Genomic DNA, 17,516 nt, shown 5'->3' on the forward strand with positions numbered 1-17,516 from the left:
ATCGTAATTAAAAAAAGTTGAGGTTCAGATTTTCAACCTCAATCCAGATCAGATTCAGCTGCATCCTCAGGTACAAGATCAAACCTATTGAGAGTTAAGCATACTCAATCCTCTGAATCGGGAGCTAGAAGGCCAATTCAATTTCAGCATTGTGGAAAAAATCATATCGGCGTATGTCGGATGGTCTTTGGACCATGTTTTAGATATGGGGACACTAGACATTTTATCCTGGATTGCCTATTGATGACCGGAGAGCATGCACAGTCTGAGAGATATGCTATTGTACCTCAGAGAGGTAGAGGACGAGGCCAAAGAATGAATCCGTCTGAGTCAGCCACTCAACCTGAAATGTGCTCGATTGCTCGGGTCTACAATCTTAAGACTAATAAAGATCGCGATGATCTGGAGATCATTGTATTTACTTTCCAGTTAGCTGATAAACATGTTTTAGTTTTTGATTGACCCAGGATCCACTTATTCTTATATTAGTAGTAAATTGGTGAGAGAATTGATGATTCAATTAGAAGCTATAAGTAGTAAGATGATTGTAACTAATCCACTATGGTATAGTGCTCAGGTAAATCAAATTTATTGAGGGTGTCCTATAAGGATTCAAGGAATTGAATTCTCTGATAATCTAATGGAATTACCCTTTGATGAGTTTGAAGTTATTCTGGGGATGGATTGGTTGTATCGTTACCATGCCAATGTTGATTGTTGATTGAAGCGAGTAGTGTTAAAAGTTATGATATATTAGAAGTAAGTGTGGTCAGTGAGAGACTCAATCCTTTAACTAATGTGATATCGGTAATGTCGGCTAAGAAGCTAATGTTACAAGAATTTCAAGCTTTCATTGCCAATTTGATCAATACTCGAGCTAAGGAGAGGAGATTGGAAGACATTCCAACAATCCGAGAGCTTCCAGAAGTATTTCCAGAGGAATTACCGGTATTACCTCCAGATAGAGAGGTGGAGTTTCAAATTGAGGTTATGCCGGGAACAACACAAATTTTGATGGCTTCTTTCCGAATAGCCCCAAAAGAACTAAGTGAGTTAAAGGCTCAGTTGCAAGAGCTATTGAAGAAGATATTCATCAGACCTAGTGTGCCACCTTGGGGTGCACCAGTATTATTTGTAAATAAAAAAGATGGTTATATACGTCTATGCATTGATTATCGACAGCTCAATAAGGTGACAATAAATAATAAGTATCATCTCCCAAGAATCGACGATTTATTTGATCAACTCAAGGGATCTTAGGTGTTTTCAAAAATTGATTTGTGTTCTGGCTATCACCAGTTGAAGATTCAAGAAAAGGACGTTTCAAAAGTGGCTTTTAGGACTCGATATGGAAATTATTAATTCATAGTTATGCCATTTGGATTAACCAATACACCGGAAGCGTTTATGGACCTCATGAATAGAGTGTTTCAACCATATCTCGATCAATTTATGGTCATCATCATTGACGATATTTTGGTTTATTCAAAGAGAATTGAGGATCATGACACTCGTCTACGGTTGATTCTTCAAACACTACGAGATAAGATGCTTTATTCTAAGTTGTCTAAATGCGAGTTTTGGTTAACTGAAGTGGCATTCCTTGGACATGTGGTTTCTGTAGAGGGATCGGGTGGATCCTCATAATATTAAAGCTATATTAGGTTGGGAAGTCCCAATAAATGTTTCTGGAGTACGGAGTTTCTTGGGATTGGCTGGACATTATCGAAGGTTCTTAAAGGACTTTTTGATGATTTCCTCCCCTTTGACCAAGTTGTTAAAGAAAGATATGCCTTTTATATGGACAGATAAATGTCAAGAGAGTTTTGAATCCATAAAGAAAGTACTAACAGAGCCTCCAGTGTTAGTACAACCAGAACCAGACAAATATTATATAATTTATAGTGACTTGATGCAAAATAGAAAAGTGGTAGCTTATGCTTCAAGACAACTTAAGTCACACGGGAAGAATTATCCTATGCATGATCTTGAGTTAGCAGTGGTGGTGTTTGCACTGAAAATATGACACCACTATTTATATGGTGAGCGTTGTTATATTTACACGGATCAAAAAAGTTTGAAGTACTTACTAACTCAAAAGGAGCTAAACTTGAGGAAAAATAGATGGATCGAGCTACTTAAAGACTATGATACCATCATAGATTATTACCCCAGGAAAGCCAACGTGGTAGTTGATGCACTTAGCCGAAAGACTTTTACGTATGTTAGACGACCGACTTGCATTAAAGAACAATGGTGCTCTGATGACTGAATTAAAATTATAGCCTTTACTCTTGGATCGAATAAAGGAATTGCAAAGGAATGATGATAAGTGCTTAATAAAAAATAAAACAAGTGGAGAAAGGTGAAATTAAGGACTTTGAGGTAAAGTTAGATGGATGTTTATATTATAGAGATAAAATTAGTATTCCAAATGATGAATAATTGAAAAGAGATATAATTTCTAAAGCGTATTGTAGTCTGTTGACTATGCATCCAGGAGGGAACAAGATGTACCAAGACTTGAAAGGAATATATTGGTGGCCTGATATGAAAAGAGACATTACAGAGTCTGTTGCAAAATGTCTAACCTGCCAACAAGTGAAAGCTAAACATCAAGTGCCTTCAGGACTTTTACAACCAATCTCTATTCCTCAATGGAAATGGGAAAGAGTGACAATGGATTTCGTATATGAGTTACCTGACACCGAACAAAAATGACTCAATTTGGGTAATTATAGATCGTTTAACAAAGACAACGCATTTAATTCCTGTTCGATCGGATTTTTCAATGGATAAGTATGCGAAACTATAAATCAAGGAGATAGTTCAACTACATGGAGTGCCAGTGTCAATAATATCTGATAGGGATCCAAGATTCACTTCGAGGTTTTGGAAGTATTTGAATGAAGCATTGGGTACCCGATTGAACTTTAGCAAGGCTTTTCACCCACAGACTGATGGTCAATTGGAGCAGATAATTCAAGTTCTGGAAGATATGTTAAAAGCATGTGTGATTGAGTTCCATGGATCATGGGAAAAGTATATGACGCTTGCAGAGTTTGCTTGTAACAATAGTTATCAATCAAGTATCAAGATGGTGCCTTACAAAGCTTTATATGGAAGAAAATGTCGAACACCATTAAATTGGTTTGAATTGAAAGATCGAGACTTAGTAGGGCAAGGCCAAATTTGATCAAAGAAGTCGAAGATAAAGTGAAGATTTCAAGATAATCTTAAGATAGCTAATGATCGATAGAAGTTCTACTCGAATTTGAATATAAGGAAATTGAATTTCAAGTAGGTGACAACGTGTTTCTCAAAGTATCACCTTGGAATAAAGTACTCCGTTTTGGACACAAAGGAAAGCTTAGTCCTAGATTCATTAGACCTTATGAGATCTTAAAAGAGTTGGACCAGTGGCATATCAGTTAGCATTGCCACCAGAAATGGAGAAGATCACAATGTTTTCATGTTTCAATGCTCAAGAGATATCGATCAGATCCTTCTCACATCTTAGAACCAGGAGAAATTGAAGTTCAATCTGACTTGACGTATGAAGAAGAACCAATGGAAAATTTAGCATATGAATTCAAATAACTAAGGAACAAGAAAATTCAATTAGTTAAAGTTCTCAAGAGAAATCACAAGGTAGAAGAGGCAACATGGGAATGTGAAGAGGACACGAGAAGACAGGTTCCTCATCTCTTTATACAATGAAAATTCGAGGACAAATTTTATTAAGAGGGAGAATTGTAATACCCCAAACATCAGGTCAGTGAAAAAAATGTAAGAATTTAAAATTTATTGGTTTATTTGAAAAGTTCAAGGACTGGTTTTGGAAATCTGTGTTTAGTACTTATTAGCATAGATGGAAATGAATTTAAAAATTTTTAAGAGATATTTAACATGTGAGGATAAGAGAAGGAAGAAAATTCTGGAAGCTTGGTTTTATTCATCTTCTCCCACCGTGACTCCATTGCTAAGGTGATATATGTTTCAAGTTGGTTATTCGTTTCATTTTTTGGTTGGTTTGAAGCCTTGAGTGATATATAAGCTTAAGGAAAGCTTAAGGATGAATAAAACTAAGAGTTTGTTGAATTAACGAGAAATTGGTGAAATGTGTTTTTAAGGGATTTGATGAGATGGATTAGTATTTGGATTTCTAATGATATATTTGACTTGTCAAGGGTCTAATTAGGAAGTTATAAATTTAGATGTTATTAGGTGATTTATAGAGGTAAGTTAACTAGGATAAGTGATAATAAGTTTGAGGGTATGAATGAAGTTAAAGTTTAAGATTTAGGTGAAGTGTGGGAAACTTTCGAAGTGAAAGAGGTAAAATTTGGGTTCGGGTATCGATACTAGAAGAACAGGACTGATACTATAAGGGTAAATTGAAGGAAAAAGATACGAATTGGATGAACAGTATCAATACTGATTTATGTAGTATCGATACTGATGTGGGATATCGATACCAAGAGGAAAATATCGATACTATAATTGAAATGAAATTCCAGAATGCCAAAATGATATCGATACTGAAGTGGGTATCGATATCATAGTGGAGAAGCATCAGTACTGTAAGAAGGGTACCGATACTATTCAGTCTGAGATTTTAAATTGAATGGTTTATTTTGTTTATGCAAATTTGTATTGGTTAATCGTTAATCGAGATTTAATATTTATTACTCGTTATTGCCTCACTAAGTTAACGACTTAGCATGTGACTATTTCACACGTAGGTTCAAAGAGATCAGGAGATTAAGGCTAGGAAGGGACAACATACACAGGAAGAAGATCAGATCAAAACAATTTAAATGTATTTTTATTGTTATTATGTAAATATTTTGGCATGTATCATAATGTTTTAAATTGAACTGCTCTGATATGTTGTGTAATCATACTATTTATTTATATAAATTATTAAGTATTTATTTCAATGTGAGTTGGAATTTTCAATAGTAATCTTGATTTAAGGGTTTCACCATTTGAATACAAATTAAAGTTTAAAATTGTCAACAGTCAAAGTTTTGAAAAGTCAATGTGATACATCGGATTCGTATCCGGATTGAGTTGTGGTGTTACATGATAGGTGACGGGTGGTGATTGATTATCGACGGTGATTGAAAAATGCAATAACTAAAAAATTGAATTATTTAAAAGTTCAGTGGCAAAATTGATATACCCCTCATTTTAGGCAATAGAAAAGTAACACTAAAACAACATTGTCTTGGTGTGACAGGCCTCATCAACAACCATTAGTCATGCCATCGTCCCATTAGTGACTAAATGGCATAGTGACATAATTCAATGTAAAACTAAAATTTAGTGTTATAATTGACAAAATTTTAAAATTTAATGATATAACGAGCCAAATAAAGTTAGGCGACATCTTTAGTCGTTTACCCTTTAAAATAATACAAATACATGCGTCATATTTAAACCTTTGTTTTTCTTTAATCATGCCAAACGTGAAATGGAAGTGTCATGAAAGAAGTGTTGCATTCTAAAAGGAAAAAGAGGGAATCTACTTGTTTAACATAGTTTTTTGAAAAGTAGGGTGAAAAAATATATAGAAAAGCACATTTTGGATCATTTCGTTTAAATTTAACAAATTATTTTAGATATTAATTATAAAATATAAATAACGACAAATGAATTTAATTAAAAAAATCCTCTTAATTTAAGTCAAAAATATAAATTTTAACTTTTGATAATCACTTTTTAAGTTAAAAACATTTTAACATAGAAAATTATATGTTTAACATTGTTTATAACTTAAAAATACTTTTAACTTAAAAATACTTTTAACTTAAAATAGTTTTAACTCCAAAAATACTTAAAAATACAATGCTTAACACACAAAGTATTCATTCATCCATATAAAAGGGATTAATGTTTGAAAAAGATACACACTTTAATTAGCAGAAAACATAAGATAAAAAAACATATTCATTCGGCATTTCATTAATTGACTCTTTTTTTTTTCTATGTTAGACCCACCAGAAACAGAAACCATCCAATTAAACCATTTCAAACAACCACTATCAGTATCACTGGAAAAATGAAAATGAAAACTAAAGTTACAATTAACATTATAGAACTATCAAGTGATTTTAGTAATGATTCATATATGTACGTATTAAATTTAAGATGTTCTGATCAAATATTGCTTTATATATCATCTCAACAACTAAACATTATACTTTTATTTGTGTTGATATGTAGAGGAACATGCCAACTTCTTCTTCCTGATTAGTATTTAGTAGTGCAGAATCTGAATAACATTATATTGAAGAGAAATAGTTGTTGACAAAGATGCTTTTGAATTGAAATTCATGCTTAATATAGGATTTTTTTTATTTGAAAGAAAAATTAATACATGAATAAGTTGCTCTATTTTCTAATTGTGATTTGGGGTGTTTAAAAATATTCGATCCGGTTGACATGACCCACCAACCCTCCAACCCGGTTAAAAAAATATCAGGTACTTATAATTAAAATACCTGCTTTTTTCGGATCAGGTACCCGACCCGTTATTTTTGGATTCTTGGGTCAGACACAGGTCACAAAATATTGCTTAACGAGGTACCCATCAACTCGATACCCGGATTATTATATATATATTTTTTTTATTTTTCATTTTTATTTTATATTGTTTTTGTATTCATAATTATCAAATTATTTCACTTTAACATTCTAAATTACTAATATCTTAAAATTTTCCACCATAATATTTTAAATTCTTAATTTCTTAAACTATTTCACATTAACATTCTAAATTATTCTTTAAAATATTTATTTTAACTTCAAAACATTTGAAAGTTATTTATATTTCTTTATTTTAATTTTTAAGAAATTTCTTTAATTATGTAATTATAATTTTAAATTTTAAGCGTGGATTATATATTATAGACCTTTAAATTTTAAAAATTTTATATAATTTTTTTAAAAAATAATATAAACGAAAAAAAAATGAATCGAATACTTATGATCCAAAAATACGAGTACCTGACTTACGAGTAACCGAATGTAATAAGTTAGGACACATACCAATTTTTTTATACCTAAAAATTCTGAATATCCGATATTTCGGATACCCGTACCCCTAATTGCGATTCCTTTGTTCAAAAAATTAACATTTATCCAAAAGTGATGGAGTACTATATATCGCTTCATAAATTTTTTTCAGCAGATCTTAATATAATTTTTATAAGCATACAATATTAAAATATAAAAATTACCAGTATTGTATTGGTTGATAGAATATGTGTATTATTATACTATTTTAAGTTTGTCAAATATTATATACACGTATATTTATTGTCTAATTTCTAGTTTCTAAATATAACATATATAAAATTACCAGCCAACAAAGTCAGTTCACTGGCTGCAATAATTAAAGTCTCTGCACATTCAAATGTACACTTTAATTTGATAACATTTATATGAATTTATTGCGCGAAAAATTAAATTAAATTGAAATGATGAATAAATATTGAGAAATAAATTATTTTCGTGATTTGTTTAGATCCCACATGGCCCACTGAAATCCTTGATTCAGCGGAAGTCGCCAATAAGCATGGTGGTTTTTCATGGTCATGCTGCTTATTAAAGATATAATATAATCATAACAAAATATTGATTATTAAGTCTCGATCACGGAGTTATATTATCCAAAATACATATATTACGTAGATATAATTATTTAAATTTAAATTTATTTTTAAAAATAATTTATTTTTTACTATTGAGATAGGTTAAGTTTTTATTAATTTTAAAATATATGGAATTAAATTTTTGATCCTTCAAGTTTAATTATTTTTTAAAATTTTTATTTTAAAATTTACGATAAACTACACATTTATTTAAAGTATTAATTTTCTTTCGTTTTAGTACATAAACTATTATTATTTTTAAAATCATTATAACATTTACTTTTTATTTTATTTTAGTACCTACAGTTAAAAACTTAACGGCACTGTTTTTGTATGAGTAAATTATTTCATTTGTCACTAAACTATCTTCTGTCACCTATATTCGTAACTGAAGTTTAAAAATTTTCAATTTAACTACTCGACTTTCAAATTATTCTTGTTTTAATCATTCTAATTTATTTTATTAATAATTTTGTGGCATGGCGTTTTTATTATTATTTCATTAATATATAATTAAAATAAAAATAAAATTTGAAAGTAGAGCGATTAAATTATGAGTAATTTGAAAAGTTAAGAAATTAAATTAAAAATATAAATTTTAGTGACTAAAATAAGAGTGAGAAGATAGTTGAGTGATGAATGATGCAATTTACTCATAAAAAGGTGCCATGTACAACACTTCCACGAAATTTTTAATGACGAGGTACCAAAACAAAAAAAAAGTAAACGTTAGGCATGATTTGGAAACAAATGAAATTTAAGTACTAAAACAAAAAAAACTGATAGTTTAGGTATTAAATGTATAGTTTACCCTAAAAGTTTCCATGGACAGCTTTGATGAGCTAATGAGACAACGAGTGGCAAGTAGCGTTTACATTTGGCTGATGCATGAAATTGAATGCAAACATGCAACCCCATTTTGCATTTGCTTTGAGAGATAAATAGTGCATATGCATTTGACTTTCTAATTTAATTTTTCACCAAATTAGTTGTTGGCAGCACATGGACGACAGAGACGATGAGTTGGATTTGTAATTCATGGGTACGTAAATTCAGTAGAACATATATTATATTAAAACTTAATTAATTCTTCTTCTTCTTCTTCTTTTATGGTTATAAAATTAAGTAGGTTTGAGTGTTTGACAAATCAAATTTCCAGGCTCGCTCAAAGCCACAAATCAAAATCAAGCTCATCTCAAATCCATATATGATGGCTTGATGAAAGTAAAGTATACGAAGTGGGTTATTACATGGTGTATCGAATTCATGCAGTAGGAGCAATTAGAATGACAATGAAGTTCAGTCTATGTTTTTCGTGTCTTTTTTAGTTATTTATGATTAACATCCGAAGTGTTATATAGTTATATGAATTTCATCGTATTTTATAATTTATTCGATATAAAATCTTAAATTATTGTCATGAAGAAGAAAAAAAATTGACATCCACCAAATGCACCACCACTTCAAGTGCCTATATATTCAGAATTCTCCTTTCCTCCCATACATTGCATCTAAGAAGCTGTTCAAAAGCTGACGGGGCCTTCTTCTTCAAATTTCTTCCTCAAACATGAAAGCCATAAATAAAAACCCCCACTTTGATAGAATACTTGGGTTTCCTTTAATGTTTCTGTCTTCCCTAAACATAGAACTATGTAATTTGGTGTCTCTCTTTAATGTTGCATGTGGATTCATATGTTGTAATCCGCAGATGGAGTTCTCACGGTGGTTCAAACCTTGGCATCGAAGGCACTTTGCGGTATCATACACTCGATCATAGGAGGTCAACCGTTGCTGATATTAGGAGTTGCCGAGCCAACTGTCATTATGTATACATTTATGTTCAACTTTGCTTAAAGACATACCCGATTTGGGTCGGGACCTGTTTCTAGGATGGACTGGATTGTGAGCTGTTAACTCTTCTCTTCTTTTCATCAATAATTTAGCCATACAATGTTAATTTATTTGTCTGCACTCCAACACCAAGATTCTTCAATTACATATGTTATGCATTTGCTGCAATATTTGACATAATTTGTCTATTTTAGGGTATGCGTGTGGACTGCAGGCTTGTTGTGCTTACTGTCTATATTGGGAGCTTGTTCCATTATCAACAGGTTTACACCTGTGGCGGGCGAACTGTTCGGTCTGCTTATAGCTATGCTGTTTATGCAGCAAGCTATCAAAGTAGGAACAATTTTGTTCATCTGCTGATTATGTTCTGCTATAAATCACACTGTATTAAAGTTGTTTTTCTTGTAAAAATGTCATATACAGGGTCCTGTGGAAGAGTTTGGATTCCGCAACATAAGAACCCCAAATTGACGGAATTTATACCTTCGTGGCGGTTTGCCAATGGGATGTTTGCTTTGGTTTTGTCATTTGGCCTTCTTTTCTCCGCTTTAAGAAGCCGAAACGCACGGTCATGGTGCTACGGGACTGGTTCGCTTAAAAGCTTTATAGCATACTATGGTGTTCCATTTATGGTACTTGTGTGGACAGCCGTGTCTTACATACCTTCCGGAAGTGTTCCGAAAGGAGTCCGACGTCGTCTCTTCAGCCCGAATCCATGGTCCCCTGGTGCTAATTAAAATTGGACAGTTATCAAAAGCATGTTTCACCAAGTTCAATTGCCAATCAATACTGCATATGTATAATCTGTCTTCTTGTAGGACTAATAAACTGACACAAAGAACTTGATCAAAATGACAGGACATGCTAAATGTTCCGGTTGTCTATATCATCCCAGCCTTCATTCCGTCCACCATGATCACAGTGTTCTATTACTTTGACCATAGTGTAGCGTCTCAACTTGTTCAGCAGAAAGAGTTTAATCTGAGCCATCTTGTTACCATTATGATTTACTTCTTTTGGGATTCTTGGTATACAGCAGCTCTTCCTGTTTTCTTTCCTTGATCTAAAATTTGCCCTTCAAACACATTGTTTACTTGCTTGTTTCTTGATTGCAGACATTGTTATGTGGTCTTATTGGATCCCTCCGGAAAACGGGGTCATTCCACAATCTCCGATGCATACCAAGAGCTTGGCTACTCTCAAACATCAGGTATAGCTCTTCTTTACACCCCCGGAGTAATCAACTACGATTGACAGAGACTGATCTTTGTTTCGGTCCGGAGTAGTCGACTATGATCGACAGAGACTGATCTTTGTTTCAGTCCAGCTGCTTCGTAATCGACTGGTTGCAACAGCACGTAACTCTATAAAAAAGAATGCTAGCTTGGGACAGTTGTATGGAAATATGCAAGAAGCCTATCAACAAATGCAGACACCTTTAGTTCACCAAGAGCCTGCAGCTCGGGTAAGATTGATATAGTTGCTTCCCGACATGATCAAGCATGTATAATTATCTAAGGAAGTAAAATGATTTAAGATGTTGAGTTCAGTAATTGTTCTGTTATGGGCAGGGACTACATGAACTAAAAGAATCGACCATTCAAGCTGCTACATGTACAGGCCACATCAACACCCCTATTGACGAGACTTTATTTGATATCGAGAAGGAGATCAATGATTTATTGCCAGTTGAAGTAAAAGAGCAGCGTCTCAGCAACTTGCTTCAATCCACAATGGTAGGAGGATGTGTTGCAGCAATGCCAATCCTTAAGATGATCGCAACTTCAGTCCTCTGGGGCTACTTCGCCTTCAGGGCTATCTAAACCTTACCGGGTAACCAATTTTGGGAAAGGATCTGACGCCAGACAGAATAGTGATTATCCTGCAAGCGCTCCAACAGATGATTCACAAGAGAAAATTCGCCCAAAAAAAAACCAGAGAAAAAAGTCTCTAGGATTTAATAAAATATTATAAAATCAAACAATGACCAAAATCAGTCCACAAGCCGGACTGTTATAGCAAAAAATCGTCTTTATTCGAATTTTGCCAAAAATAGCAAAATCCCGAAAATCACTCTACATTGAAATTTGAAATAAAATAAGCAATCTCCAAAAAATCCGGCCTAAATCGGATTTAAATTGACTTCATAATTGACAATTGAAATATTACCATAAATAGTAAAAAATATCTAAATCTAGTGATTCGGAGGGGAAAACGGCAGAATTTGAGGTTGAAAAAAGGCTACATGGAGCATAGCTCATATGGAGAGCGTGCGCGTCGAAAAGAGCTTTTCGGATTGGGGTCTTATGCGCGATTCTGACACCTGTAGCCAAAGTTATGGCCAAAAGACTTAAACATACTCAAAACGACCCCAATGAGGAACATGTCACAATCAATTCCCGCCTTTGCGCTGATCTGCCAATTCATGGTATCTCAGCGCCATCAATGTGCAATCTGACAGCTCAGCATCATCTGTCTCGGATCCCCCTGCATCAGTCACCCCGGGTTGGAAAAAACTCGTCCTCGAGTTCAGAGTAGTGTCATCAGAATCCACAAAACAATGACTCAGGTGCTTCACATTAAAGACATCAGAAGTCTTCAAGTGGCTGGGAAGGCGCAACCTGTAAGCATTATCATTGATCTTCTGCACGACCTCACAAGGTCCAATCTTCCGATCCTTAAGCTTATTATACTCACCAACAGAAAAACGATCATGAGTTAATACAACCTAAACAAAATCACCAACATCAAAAAGTACCTGACGGCGATGATTTTCGACCCGAGTCTTGTACTTAGTATTGCTCTCATGAATGGTCTGTTTCACCCGCTCATGGATACCCCGAAGATACTTTTCCATCTCATCTGCTTTAGGACTGAAACGATCTATACGTGGAATAGGGGCTAAGTCCAGCACCCCGGATGGGTTCTGACCATAGACAATCTCAAATGGGCTTAAACCTGTGGTTCTGTTTTTTGATCTGTTGTAGGCAAATTCTGCCTGAGGCAATGCCAAATCCCATTACTTCGGCTTCGTTCCTGCCAAACACCTCAAAAGGTTTCCCAAACTTTGGTTCACCACCTTGGTTTGGCCATCCGTCTGGGGGTGGTATGCGCTACTGAAATTCAACTGCATTCCCAGTTTCCCCCACAGGCTCTTCCAGAAATGACTGATGAACTTAGTATCACGATCTGAAGTGATGGATCGAGGAACACCATGTAAACGCTCAATCTCCTTGAAATAGAGATGGGCAATCCGGTCAGCATCCATAGTCTTTCTGCAAGCTACAAAATGAGCCATCTTGGAAAACCTGTCAACCACAACAAAGATAGAATCCGAGGCCCTTTGGGTGCGGGGTAAGCCTAGTACAAAATCCATGCTGACATCGAACCAAGGAGCTTCAGGAATAGGTAAGGGAGTGTACAAGCCCGCATTGGTGAGAACTCCCTTAGACCACTGGCACACATAACAACGGTCCACATAATGGGCTACATCACTAGTCAACTTGGGCCAATAAAAGTCAGAAGAGATAAGGGCCAAGGTCTTATCTCGGCCAAAGTGTCCCTCATTATGGAGTTCACTTATAATTTGCTGCCTCAATGAACAATCTAGAATGCACAACTGTAATCCACGAAACAGATACCCATTATGCAAAACAAAATCATGACGGTGACCCTCAGTTACCTCCTAAAATATCCTTCCAAAGGAAGGATCAACTGCATACATATCTGTGAACGTCTCAAAGCCTGCAACTTTAGTACTCATGGTGGTGAGAAGTAAGGTACGATGGCTCAGGGCATCTGCGACGCGGTTCAAACTCCGTGCTTGGTGCCTCAGCTTAAAAGTGAATTCTTGCAAGTATGCCACCCACTTGGCATGACGTCTACTCAGCTTGTGTTGGCCATTGATGTACTTCAAGGCCTCATGATCGGTAAACAGAATAAACTCTTTCTGTACTAGGTAGTGACGCCAATGCTTCAAGGACTGAACTATGGCATAGAACTCCAGATCATAAGTGGAATAATTTTTCTTTGATCCCGATAGTTTTTCACTGAAAAAAGAAACCGGACGACCTGCCTGACTCAGAACACACACAACACCAACGCCAGATGCATCACAATTTACCTCGAACACTTTGTCAAAATTTGGAAGTGCCAAAATTGGAGCCTCGGTCATCTTCTACTTGACCAGTTGAAAACTGGCCTCTGCCTCCTCAAACCACTGGAAATCACGCCCCTTGAGGCACTCTGTGATAGGGGCGATCAGAGTACAGAAATTTCTAATGAATCGGTGGTAAAAAGATGCCAAGCCATGGAAACTTCGGATGTCATGTAAGGTCTTTGGTCTGGGCCACTCTAGGACTGCATCTACCTTTGACTGATCTGCATGAACCATCAGTAGACACAACAAAACAAAAAAAAGTCATAGAAGTAGTAAAGAAAGAACACTTCTTTTGATTGACAAACAAGCACTCCGTTTTCAACATCTCAAAAACAGCACGGATGTGATCGAAGTGTGAAGTCCATGTCGGACTATAAACGAGGATATCATCGAAGTAAGCTACAACAAATTTCCCCATAAAAGGCCGCAAGACCTAATGCATAAATCTCATGAACGTACAGGGCACATTGGATAGCCCGAAAGGCATGACCATCCACTCATACAACCCTTGTGGTGTTTTAAACGCCGTCTTCTACTCATCTCCAGGTCTTATTCTGATTTGGTGGTAACCGCTCTTAAGGTAAATTTTTTAGAAGACCTTAGAACCAGATAGTTGATCAAACATATCATCTAGACGGGGAATTGAAAACCGCTACTTAACTGTAATTCTGTTGATCGCACGGCTGTCAAGTCGCATACGCCAAGAACCATCTTTCTTTGGCACTAGCAGAGCAGGGACTGTGCATGGGCTCATACTCTCTCGGATATAGCCCCTCTCTAACAACTCTTCCACCTGCCGCTGCAACTCTTCAACCTCCTTGGGACTGAGGTGATATGCTGGTCGATTTGGCAAACTTGACCCAGGAACAAGGTCAGTTTGATGCTGAATATCCCTCATAGGTGGTAGCCCAGGAGGAAGATCCTCTGGCATCAAGTTAGAGAATTCTACTAGCAGCCGCTGCACTTCTACTGGTAAATCTGCATCCATGTCTACTGCATTGTTCTCGCAAGGTAGTAAGGCATAGACCACGTCGCCATGCTCAATCTCATCTAAAAAGCTGGACATAGAAAGTAGAGTAGTATTATGGGTTACTGGGGTAGGAGTGAGTCCTTCCCGCCGGGGTGCCAACACAATCTTTTTTCCCTTGATGCTAAGGGAATATGTATTCTTCCGTCCATCATGAATGACACTGCGATCATACTGCCAGGGTCGACCCAACAATATATGACACGTATCCATAGACATGTCACAATCAATTCCTGCATTTGCGCTGATCTGCCAATTCATGGTATCTCAGCGCCATCAAGGTGCAATCTGACAGCTCAGCATCATCTGTCTCGGATCCCCCTGCATCAGGATCTTATTGCTCTTCACTGCACCAAGTAGAAGAGACAAGTAAGGTATCCAAAAGACATTTACACTACTATCCATTGTCTATCTTTTATAAACAAAGAGGATTTTTTTACTTCCTGCGGAGTTCTTGAGCAGCAACATGCATCCTTTATGGAGACTGACCCGTTCAGGGAAATCACGATGTTTACAATTTTCCAAACTGCTTACCTGCTCATATGTTTTGGCTTAACCTGGGTTCCGATCGCCGGTGTTATGTTTCCTTTGATGATCATGCTTTTAGTCCCAGTAAGACAATACATCCTGCCCAAGTTTTTCAAAGGGGCGCACCTTTATGAATTGGATGCGGCCGAGTATGAAGAGGCACCTGCTTTGCATATAATCTTGCCACGGTAAGATAGATACTCATCTCCTACAATGAAACTTTCCCCATTATCCATTAATTTATTGATCATTTAAACTTTGCCTTACAAGAGACAGAGCTGGGACTTAGAGCATCCAATCCAGGGGAGAGTGAGATGCTAGACGAAGTCATTACAAGAAGCCGAGGTGAATTCAGGTATACATGCAGTCCTAGAATCACAAGCTCCACTGCTATGCAGGCAAACGACCCGAGAGGCCATCAAAGCCCGCACCTCTCGTGTCATAGCCCGCGTCTGAAAGGCAAGAGAAGCCCTCGTGCAAGTGGAAAGGGGTCACATTCACACAGTCCAAGGACTGGGGAACTAAAACCATCTAATCTGGGGAGGAGTCCTCTTAACCCAGGATAGTGTTAGTATTGAAACGTCCAATCTCAATGACCATAGCTCAACACCTTACCAGGATTCACTCAAATCACTCAATGTGTTTAGGGTATAGAAACGTTCAATGTCAGAACCGACATTACATTACCATAAGCTTGAAAGTAAATCAAATCTCCACTACTAATAAGAAAAAGATGCATAAATCAAAGGGTCTTTTATTGGTTATAACGAGGCTTAGGTAAAAGTAGGGGAAAAGGCTAAATATATAGCTGAAAATTCAAGACAAGAAATTACAAATAATAAGTTCAACTCCATCAATTGACTAAGTACAACAAGATAAGAAGACAATAACAATCAAACAACACATTTTCCTTTCAAATTGAATTTGATTGTTCCGTACTTTTGTTGTTGTTTTGTTTTTCCACTTTTTCTCATTTTTTTCGTTTTTGTCTTCGAACAACTTATTTTCTTCTTTTCTTTTCATCAAATTGTTACTTTATTTTTTCGAAAAAAAGAATAATTTTTTAAATGACTTCCTTTCTAACGACATGATGGTACATTAGTAACAACGTAACAGTGCTTGGTCCAGGACGGAGAGAGGCGGTGGGTGTGAATCTCGAATGGTACGACGTGGACAGAGTGTTTGGTGAGGTCCTCGACATCATTGTTTTACTGGTTCCTTGTGCGTGGACCATTGTGGAGAGGAGCAGATGGGTAAGAGTGTGGTAGAGTGTTTGGACGACATGATGGAAAGTGACGGTAAGGCCTATGATGGGTAGAAGAAGAGGCGACGGGTATGGTTTGGGGAAGATAAACGAGTTGGGACTTTAGATTGTTTTTGTGTTGAATAGGGCACGTTGGAGGGTATTTTAATTTGGGTGAAATTGGTGTTTAAAATTTAAAAAGGGTGATAAGGATAGATGTGGGGCCCATGGTTAAAGAAAAAGAAGGAAGGGTAGATGTGAAACTGGGCGGTGACAGAATTGCTTATAATGGGCTGCAAAAATATAGATATTTTTTCAGGTTTGGCTAAAATGTGTCGGCCTTCAAGAGGAGATTCTAACTTGTGTCATTTAATGAAACGACGTGCATAGTGTTGGGAAAATTACTCCATCGTTCTGCACGATAGGTGTTGCTACTTAGGGACATAATTTTGCACTATTCGAATATAAATTTCGCAATTCGTCATCGTTTAAGCTTGATTAAAAATACTTGGTCCCTGAAAAATAAAAATAAAAATTAAATGAAATTTACTTAGTTGAAATAAAATAAACTAAGAATAAAAATGTAGCGGAAATAAAAATGGGTTGCCTCCCATAAAGTTCTTTTTTTAACGTCATTTAGCTCGACGACTTGACTTCAGACGATAGGTTATAAGAGAAATACTTCATCCACTTCATAGTTTTTTCCAACTAATAATTTCCTTATGAGAAATTCTACGATCGTATAATTCTTTTATTTTCTCCTTATAGAATTTGGCATTCTCATAGGTTATTCTTCGGATCATTTTTAGCATTGAAAGCTTATCCAAAATTTGAAGTAGCCTTTTCTTCAAAAAAGGAAGTCTTATGTTTTTCGACATTTGTTTTAGTTCTATCTCAGGTGCCTGCAAAATAGAAGGCAGAACTTTAGACTTAGAAAGAATCAATTTTAAATTGGCACAATCTAAAACTATTTTTTTTCAACTTCCTGATTTCCTCATCATGATCTTCTAACTCCCTGCATAGATCAAAAGAAAAATTGGTTGCCAC

General features: G+C 35.8%; 1 pseudogene; it reads left to right on the forward strand.

Moving 5' to 3' along the window:
• The first annotated feature begins 810 nt into the window (after positions 1 to 810).
• Positions 811 to 15,793, forward strand: LOC120204480 (annotated as a pseudogene).
• Positions 15,794 to 17,516: the final 1,723 nt, after the last annotated feature.

Source organism: Hibiscus syriacus, unplaced genomic scaffold (assembly GCF_006381635.1).
Source record: "Hibiscus syriacus cultivar Baekdansim isolate YM2019G1 unplaced genomic scaffold, ASM638163v2 tig00010968_pilon, whole genome shotgun sequence".
Taxonomy (NCBI): domain Eukaryota; kingdom Viridiplantae; phylum Streptophyta; class Magnoliopsida; order Malvales; family Malvaceae; genus Hibiscus; species Hibiscus syriacus.